Genomic DNA, 10,569 nt, shown 5'->3' with positions numbered 1-10,569 from the left:
TTATCTGTGGGTTTTATTCTTCACATGCAGATGGAGGTGGAGAAAGAGGCAGAGAGTACATCCCTGAACGTAAGTGCAGAAATGGCTCAAACCAGAAAGCTTAGAATTCAAGCTCAAAATTCTAGGGTAAGCAAAAATACAGCAAAACACCAAAAGAAGGGCGCCTGGGTGGCTCAGCCGGTGAAGCGTCTGCCTTCGGCTCAGGTCACGATCCCGGGGTCCTGGGATCGAGGCCTGCGTGGGGCTCCCTGCTCAATGGGGAGCCTGCTTCTCCCTCTGCCTCTGCCCCTCCCCCCAGCTCGTGAGTGTGCACGCGCTCTCGCTCGCTCTCTCAAATAAATAAATACACCAAAAGACAAGATGGGTAGTTGCTTCAAAGAAAACATTCTGGTGTTGGGCTCAGCGCTGCCCTCAGAGAAGAGAGAGATTTCTCCTGCAAAGACGGGGTGCACAGCCTCGCTCCACCTTTTCTCTGGGAGGAACCCTACCAGTCCATTTTCTCTGTGAAACAGCATCTCCGACCAGCCAATTCACTCTAATGAAATAACACCTGGGCCCCGAAGAACATGCAGTTTCCTCGAGCTCCAAGCCCAGGTTCGTTCCTCGCGTCAGCACAGACAAGTCACCAGCTGCCAGTGCGGTTCCCAGCTGCACTGCCGAGCACGTCAGGTCCGTGTCCGCTCATCGGACTGGTTCCCCTCACCGCCGCGGGAACCAACAGCGCCAGAATCCGTGTGCTCTTTTCCTTTAAGAAAGACCTTTCTCGGGACCCTTGGGTGGCTCCATCAGTTAAGCGTCAGCTAAAGGTCTACCTTCAGCTCAGGTCGTGATCCCGAGGTCCTGGGACCAAGTCCCGCATGGGGCTCCTTGCTCAGTGGGGAGCCTGCTTCTCCCTCTCCCTGCCGCTCCCCCTGCTTGTGCGCTCTCTCTCTCTCTCTCAATCTGACAAATAAATAAAATCTTTAAAAAAGAAGAAGAAAGAAAGACCTTTCTCCATCACAGGACGAAGGGTGCCTTGTTCTATCCGCCCCAGCTGAGGCTCTAGTCTCTTTCTGGCCAACACTGGATTTTCCTTCTGAACTCACCATGTCTCTAAACACTGCTTCTTTGCAACCCCAAGCCCCAAACTTTGCAAAATCGGGTACATCGAATGAGGAAAACTGCTTTGCTATGACCGCCCTCTCTCAAACATTAATCACTGCTTCCCTTGAATTTTCTCTTTGCGCTTATGGCTGCCCAATGGCTTGTGTCTCCTGAAAATTCTGAGAGGTCACAGAGAAGGGAAGAAATCCTTCATTTTATATTTGCGTAGATTTACTATGCAAAAACATGGCTAATCCAGTGTGCTTCCCTGCTGGGGAGGGCATCAGCTGAACGCAATTAGTAGGGAACATTCCCAACAGCTGGGGCAGCAATGCCCCTTCCTGCCAAGGGGTCCGGAGAGCCTCTGCACACCCAGAGGAGGGTCTCCTGTGTGGTATTGATCGCCCACGTTGCTCATTCACATCACGTTGTTTACCTTCTTTAGAGCGTACCATGAGGCTAGGATGTGTATCTTTCTGGTTTTGAATGCATGCCTAGCACAGTATCTGGTATGGGGAAGAGCCATGCATTTTTGTTGAAGAAATTTTTTAAAATTGGAAAAATATTCCATAGGTTCTATGATTAGATGCAGCCTTTATTTCCTTATTGATTTTTCCCTTAGTCACCAAAACATTTGATGTTTCATATCTACGATGCTGTATAATTTAAAGCATCTAAAGCTTGCATGTTGTCTCAAGAAATCTTTCTAAAGCCAACCCACGAATCTTGATTAATTTTCATCGCTTGCTCTGCATTTAGAACAGAACTTTTGGCTAGGATGAAAATATCCTAGTAAACGCCATCCAGGGTGTGCCTTGATCTGCTGTGATTTTCATCACGGTTGGGTGCCCACGGTTGGGTGTACCAAGAGCACAGTCCTTCGTTTAATAGACCAAGTAGGAATGCAGAACCCGTTTCATCAGGAGCTTGACTGACGTGACTCCTCATGAGGAAAGTCAGCCGTTAGTTGCGTAGGCGGAGGGCGATTTTTCTCTGACGACGCTGCGTACCCATTCCAGAAACTCAACAGCGGCCCGACTGGGAATTGCTGTGGCCAAGTTCCATTCTCTACGGCCTCGAGTTGGGGTGTTTTCTTAATGAGGCCTCTGAGCAGCTGGAGTTTGCTTACGGTATTTGAATGGAAGCAAAATAAACTGGATGACATTCTCCCCTCCATCTTATCTTACTTTCTGGTTCAAGGACATTTTAATTCGTCCAGCCTTTACTTTTATTTCCATTTCCAAAGTTTATAAATACGATCCTAGGGCTGTTCAGCTATTAAAAGAAAAATCTTTCCTTCCTCTCAAGCTGTATTCTAACGAGATTGTCCAGCTGATTGCAATGGCCCTTCCATGAAAAAAATAATAAGGCAAGGATGTTGTAACCAGCAGATTATCTCCAACATTGAAAATGCAGATTTAAAACTCCAAATCTTTGAGTTCTTTACAAATTCTTAGCAATATAATCTAGTCTTGGCAATGAGTATTATAATAATATTAATGTTGAAAACAGCTGTTAAGCTTGCATCTAAGAAATGTTTGCAAAAACTCCCATCAGGTCAGCAATGTACTCTACAACAGGGTTTTCCTGTGTCCTACTTCCATCCGTTATGATATTTTCGGTTATATAATCTTTTCCCTAGAAAAAGAATAATGTTGTGAATTAAATGTGTCAGATAAATGGCTGTGGGTCTTTCTCTTGATATGAACGCTTAATACAAAATTCTTTCCAGGAGGCATCCTTGGTAGTTCCTGAATTAGGTTATTGAAAGTTTTTTTTTTTTAAATCAGTTTTAGTGCTCTGTATCTAACTATAATCTACAGCCTTCTCCACATTATTTGAATGCCAGCAATTTAATAATAAGTGTGTCTCATCCAAGCAGCAATAAGAAGTAGCTAGTGGCTGCTCCGAGAGGAGCAACCAGTCTTCATTGAAGAAGCCTCTGACTTTACCATATGAATCCAACAGAGCAGCTCGAGAATTTCAACATTGATCTGTTCCTGGTGGAATAGAAGCAAAAGTGTCACCCCTCATTTGAAATCTCCCCACATCATCTCTCTCAGCAGTTTGGAATCTAAAGACTAATTCTGCTTCTATCAGGAACAGTGATGTAGATAAGCTTCACAGAAGATCGCCAAGGGCAATCCCTCCCCCTTGTTTCTTTGAAAGAAAGTATAATGGTTTGAAATGTATTCGATTCCTTTGATGGGGAATCGCTATTACAGTCATAGAAGCCAGTTCTAAATCTCAGAGTGGGAGATGATGGATTTGTGATTTTTAAAGCCCCAATAAATGTTTCATGTTGGATTGCTACATGAAACCATGAAAAAAGGACTTGGGAAAAATATGAAAAATGTATGCTTTGTGCTTCTAGTACATTTCAATACCAGATTTCAGTGCGATATACAGTGGTGGTTGCCATAACAACAGAGCCGATCCAGGGGCTGCGATAATGCATATAAGAAAATGGCAGCCAGGGAGAGCTGCTCTCCGGTCAGAGGCCACTGTCTTGTTCATCGCCATCTAGTTCTTTCACCTCATGCCTCAATTATCTAGATTTGGGCTCTTGAAATTGCTGATCGTGTACCTAAACTTTAGGTTCTGAGCTTTTTCTCTTGATAATTCCCAGAATATTAGAGCAGAGGAGGATAAAGCGAGTACGTGTCAGATCCCCTTGTCTCAACAGCTTAGGAAATCAATATAATTGATGAAATGGAGTTGAAGCTACAATATAATTAAGGAAAGGAGAAACCCATGCGATTTTGGATTAAATAATGTGATGGCGGATAAGTACTTTTCTAAATGATGAAAGGATTGCTTTGGAATAAAATATCACACACATGGTCCAGCATAAGAAGTACTCCTCTACCTTTCAACAAAACGGCTGATGGCATTTAGTATGTTGACACATCAGAGTGAAAACTTTGCTTATTTACTATTCGAATGATTTGTAATGAGAAGATATATTTACAACCAGCTTATGAGAGGTACTGAGTCAAATCTAAACCACGGTGCGGTCATTTCCCTGAGAGGGTTTCAAACCGACAGTTTTGAGAAAGACAGTGGAGACATTTTCCTAGTAAATTTGCTAACTTTTCAAAACTAGCAGTGACAGTGCTGCCTTCCACACTCATGCAGTTATCAGACATTTTTGGCATCATGCAGGGGCTCTAACTGGAAGTCTGAAAAAAAAAAGTTGGTGGTGAAAATCCACCTCTATAATAGTAATAGTAAGCACTTATGAGTGACAGCTCGAGCTCGGTACTTTAATATCATTTCTCAACCTCACAACGACACAAAGTAAATATTATTCTCTATTTCATAAATCAAGGGCAAGTGACATTAAGTAACTTCCTCAACGTCACAAACGTTTGGCTCCTTTTCTTTCACTCCATGTTCGTGGAATTCAAAGATAAGCTGCCCCAAAGCAGATTCCGGGTTTTTGCTTTTTTTTTTTTTTTTTTTTTTAAGATTTTATTTATTTATTTGACAGAGAGAGCAAGAGAGCACATGCAGGAGGAGGAGGAGAAGGCAAAGCAGGCTCCCCGCCGAGCAGGGAGCCCGATGTGGGGCTCGATCCTAGGACCCTGGGATCATGACCTGAGCCAAAGGCAGACGCTTAACCATCTGAGCCACCCAGGCATCCCCTGGGTTTGTTTTCCTCACCACTATGAACTTACCATGAAGTTCAGACCCTACTTATGGTAGGCACTACATGGTATGGATATAAAATCTTTCGAGAGAGGTTTCCATCAGTAAAGTTATGGGGTAAGCTGTGTTATTTATCTATTGCTGCTAACAAATTACTCCAGAACAGTGGCTCAAAGCAATTGGCATTTAGCACCTCACAGTTTCTGTGGAATAGGAATTTGGGAGCAGCTTACCTGGGTGATTCTGACTCAGGGTGTCTTGAGATTTTGTAGTTAGGACATCAGCAAGGCTGTGGTTATCTGAAGGCTTGACTGAGGCCGATGGATCTGCTTCCAAGATGGTGTGCTCACACGGCTGTCGGCAGGAGGCCTCTGTGCCTTGCCAAGTGGGCCTCCCCGTAGGGCTAATTGAGTGTTCTCACAACATGGCAGCTGGCTTCCCTGAGAATGAGCGATCAAAGAAAGAGCAAAGAGAGGCCACACTTCTAGCTCCTAGTCTTGGAAGTCACATACCATCACTTTAGTCACATTCTATTTGTTAGAAGTGAGTCGTAAGTAGAGCCCACACCCAAGGGGAGAGGAATTAGACTCAACCTCTTAAGGAAACAATACCAAAGAATTTGTAGACATCTTTTCAAGCTACCACATAAGCAGACTTTGGATTTCAGAAAATACTGAAGGTCTGGAAATCCAAAAACATAAAAAACACAATCGGATTTAATTTATCTACTGGAGCTAAAAATATGCCCACAGCCAACCTATCCTGCACTAAAAGTAATGAGTAATGTCAGGAAAGTTTGCATTCGTCAAAGATCTTACTCCCAGACATAATACAATATGTCTGAATAGTATCGAGGTGACTTTTCAAATAATATTGTATCCCTAAAGTATAATTACAGTAGTGTAGCATTTTTCTGAAAGGGTCAGGCTCACAGTCAGTACCATTATTCATGAAGACTCAAGGAAAAGACAAATAATGTAAAGATAACTTATTAATATTTATAGATATCCCCCCAGCACTTACCAGGTATTTGGATGAATGGTGTTATTACCCGAAGTGCCATCTCCTTGCATTCTTAAGCTTACAGCAGCCCCAACCTCTGCTGTGTATTTTTCCAATCACGGAGAACACCTCATTTAACCTTTGAAATAGTCCAAAGCCAGATGTAAAAGGAAAGGAACTGGATATTTGAAAAACCGAACAATCAAGCTAATAGTATTGGTCTGTAATGAAAAGATGAAAGGCATAGAGCTCAAAAATTACCCCAAAACACAAAACAAAGAATTAATGACTGGGATCAGATGCTTATATGGTGGCTCAAACCCTAGGTCTCTTTGTTTTTATTTATCTTATGTATTTTATTTATCTTATTTTATTTTTAAAGGTTTTATTTATTTATTTATTTTAGCGAGAGTGAGAGAGAGAGAACGTGCAAGGGGGGAAAGGAAGAGGGAGAAGGGCAGGAAGAGGAAGAGGGAAAGAATCCCAAGTAGACTGCGCTGAGCACAGAGCCCCATGTGAGTTTGATCTCAAGACCCTGAGATCACAACCTGAGCTGAAACCAAGACTTGGAAGCTTAACCAACTGAGCCACCCAGGCACCCCCTCTTTCTATTTTTAACAATGTTTTTCAAACTTACTGTTATTAGAGAAAAATACATGTTATTACAGAAAATTGGAAGATAAAGCGGTGCCTGGGTGGCTCAGTCAGTTAAGCATCTGCCTTCGGATCAGGTCATGATCCCAGAGTCCTGGGATTGAGTCCCACTTCAGGCTCCTTGCTCAGCGGGGAGCCTGCTTCTCCTTCTCCCTCTGCCATTCCTCCCTGCTTGTGCTCTCCGGCTCTCTCTCTCTCTCTGTCAAATAAATAAATAAAGTCTTAAAAAAAAAAAAAAAGAAAAGAAAATTGGGAAATATAGAAAAATAGAAAGAAGAAAACAATCACCACCCAGAATCAGCCAATTCAATGATTGGTGTATTTCCTGTAAATCTTTGATTCATACAGATTTTTTATATTGTTGGGATGACATTATCCACATATTTTTGTACATCCCACTTTTCTCACTTACTGTTAAAGCAGAGGCATTTCCCCAAATTATTGTATCTCTTCTGAGCTGTTTATGATGACTGCATAATGGTTGAAGGTATGGGTATTCATAAGAATTAACTTTTCCTCTTATTGGATAATTGGGACATGACAACAACAATATTATCTTTAACTTTTTTGGCTGGGTGGAGCCCCTGGGTGGTGCAGTTCGTTGAGCGTCCGTCTCTTGGTTTTGGCTCAGGTCATGATCTCAGGGTCATGAGATTGAGCCCCGTGTGGGGCCCCACACGGGGCATGGTGGAGTCTGCTTAAGACTCTCTCTCTCCCCCTCTGCCCCTCTCTTCTTCCCCAACCTCTCTAAAATAAATAAATAAATAAATATTTAAAGTTTTTGTTTTTTTAAATGTGTGTGCCAGGCACTGTTCTAAGTACTTGAATACTTACAACTGCAGGAGGTAGAGTTTTTCATTTTTGTTGTCTTTTGTTTTATTTTACAAACGGGAAAATCAAGTCACAGAGAGAAAATGAGGGTCAGCGGTCACTGTCTTTAATTCTTTCCTCTCCCCTGTGCCACGTGACCTAGCATTGCAATAGGGGAGGCTGAGTCTGCGTCCCTACCCCCTGAGTTTGGGCTTAGCCAGTGGAAAGCTGGCAAACTTGACTGGAGCTTTCAAGTTTTAAGGGCACACGTATGGTTGGGCTTGACCTCTTAGGCCACTGTGATTCACCATGAGAAAAACGTGCCTCAACTAGCTCTGGTTCAAGGAAAGTGAAGAAACACATGGAGCAGACCTAAAACCAGCCTGCAGCCTGGAGCCAAGCCCTCCTACCCCAGATGAGCGCCACCAAGCTGTAGCTGATCCACAGACCAATGCATGAAAACACAGATAATTGTTGCACACTCCTGAACCGCTGTTATGCAGCCGTAACTAACGTACGCTATCAGTTACCACAAAGGTCCTTAACCTGGGGTCTGTGAATATCTAGAATTACCAATGGATTTTACTTTCCTTGGGTAATCTCCACGAATAGTAATTTTTACCACCAAGCTTTTTTTTTTTTTTAAGATTTTATTTATCTATTCGACAGAGAAAGAGACAGCCAGCGAGAGAGGGAACACAAGCAGGGGGAGTGGGAGAGGAAGAAGCAGACTCATAGCGGAGGAGCCTGATGTGGGGCTCGATCCCATAACGCCGGGATCACGCCCTGAGCCGAAGGCAGACGCTTAACCGCTGTGCCACCCAGGCGCCCCTACCACCAAGCTTTTTATAAGAATTGAGCAATTTTTAGACTTTAGTAACTAGTCTTCTTTGTGATATTTATAAGCAAAATGAATCACATTGAAAAAGTTAATTTTGCATGGTTGAAGGGGATAATAAAACAAATTGTTTATCTCTATCCTGGAATGTATACAAGTGAGGGAGGAAATGTTCATCCAGTTGTACAAAAATCTAAAATCAACAGCAGATGACTTGGGAAGAAATCAAGAAGGAAATCACTTGCCTTAAGGTGGACATTTTGCCTAGAGCCTTCCTGGCTCCTTACTCCCAGGCTGAGGATTTCTGATGAAGGCCGGCAGACAAGGGGTTAAGCATGGGGCTGAAACCAGTCCTGGCTGCTGTTAAAGTACAGAAAAAAAAGAGGACAGTGAGAAAGGAAGCAAACAGAAGATGAGGAAGAGAGAAAGGAAACAGGTTTTTATGAGGCCTTGGAGGTCAACCATTACACTAGGATTTTATCCTTTCGCTGGTATAGAAGTTGATTTTAATCGGGCCTAGTTATCCTAATTTTCAAAGCATTGTTCGTATTTTTGTCATCTTCTGAGTCTTTAATAGCATTTCAGAATGGATCTGATGTGAAACCCCACTGTTTGCGCAGCAGTAACTAAAAACATTCGGACTCCATAGAATAGAAATTATTTTTAGAATGCTGAAAATTCCCCTGGTGCAACAGAGATAATGATAATCATAATATTTGCAAAAGGAAGTGTTTGGTTGGGTTGTGTGTAAGAGAAACACACACTCACACACATACACACACACGGACCGGAAAGAATTCACTAAGAACCAGGAGGACACAGATTGATTCCCCCCCCCCCAATATGAATCTACACAAAGAGTCTTTCTTCCTGCAATGGATCTTCTAATGTCAGTAGAGTCTTTATTAAGATTTTTTGGGCTACCGATGAAAGATACAGGGATGATTAATAAATCTAGATTCATTTTATAAAGCTTTGCAGATGAGATTTAGAAAGAAAACAATCTTATTCAAATGGCAAGCATTTTTAGTCAAAAGAATAAAGCCTTTTGAACAACTTTCTGGTGGCTTGTTTTACTCTTTATTCAAAGTTTTGTTTTCATAATAGGCAGAAACTTTTATCACTGTGGTAGTGTAGAAATAATTTTATTTCTTTTAAAGTCTCCTATATTCCTGAGCAAAGTATTGGCTTTATTGAAATCACTACATAAAAATTTCTTTCTCAAATTGAAAGTACAATTCTTGCTTCATTCGGGTAAAATAACTGTTAAAAATTGTTTCTGTTTGTAATAGATTGCTTTAAACATTTTTTTAAAGATTTTATTTGTTTATTTATTTATTTATTAGAGAGAGAGAGCACGAGCAGGAGGGAGGGTCAGAGGAAGAGGGAGAAGCAGGCTCTCCACTGAACAGGGAGCCCACGGACGCGGAACTGGATCCCAGGACTCTGAGATCACGACGTGAGCCGAAGGCAGACGCTTAAACAAATGAGCCACCCTGGTGCCCCTGTAAATTGCTTTAAACTATGGTTCTAACATAGCTGTTTTCACTGGAAATGTTGGGATGATGAGTGAAAGAGAAATGGCGTGTATGAGTGTGTATTAAAATATATGCATATGCAAAACCATAGGTGTATTCAACAATAGAGGATACAGAAGGTTCTAATAGAATGCATCACCCAGTTACCTACTCTTGTTCCCTGAAGTGGATTGATCAGGAGACTAATGAAGCTTAATGGCTCCACAGCACACCTGGGCCCTTTCCAAGGCAATGTCTCCACATGCTCATATGTTTTTGTAAAATTTGCAAAAGTAATATGTTTCACCCACAATTAGTGAAGTCTGCTGTCTCTTTCCACTATGACTCCCCGTCCTTGTATTGGGTGGCCCTGGAGATGGCCATGGCATTTTTGAAATCTGACTAAGAGAGAGTGGGTTTAGCAGGAAATACTTGTATTTTATACTACGTTATTTCTAGTCATCCTGATGTAGGAGTGGCTTTCAGGAATATTTCCATCTTCTCCTGGCGTGACTCACCTGGAACCATGACATTTAGGGCCAGAGGCAAAAAATATTAATGTGTGCTGTCATGCCTACAAGCAGCAGAAGTATGGGGTAGTGGAGGGGAAAGCAAGTTTGAAATACAGAAAGCCAGAAGCTGGTCTGTGGAAAACCTTCCAATCGTGAGGTGAGTCGAATTATAAGTAGAAGATTTAGTTCTCAGTAACCTCAAGTTAAAATGCAAGTTCTCTCCCATCAGGAGCAGACGATGATAGCTCAGTGTATACAGTTACAAGCTCATTACACAGTGAAATTATATGTGTGTGTGAAGCATATTTCATACAATATTTATTTTCAAATATATGAAATATATTTTCATACGATATGGATTTCACTACATATAATATATATTTCATGTATGTAATTTCATTATATGAGTAAAATATATATATGAAATCAATAGAAAGATATACCATGTATATGATATATATTTGAAATCAATAGAAATTATACTGATATGGAGAAAGGAATT

The sequence above is a fragment of the Ursus arctos genome, chromosome X (genome assembly GCF_023065955.2).
Source record: "Ursus arctos isolate Adak ecotype North America chromosome X, UrsArc2.0, whole genome shotgun sequence".
In the NCBI taxonomy this organism is placed as follows: Eukaryota; Metazoa; Chordata; class Mammalia; order Carnivora; family Ursidae; genus Ursus; species Ursus arctos.
The sequence above is the reverse complement of the archived record's forward strand: the minus strand, read 5'-3'. Positions refer to the sequence as shown.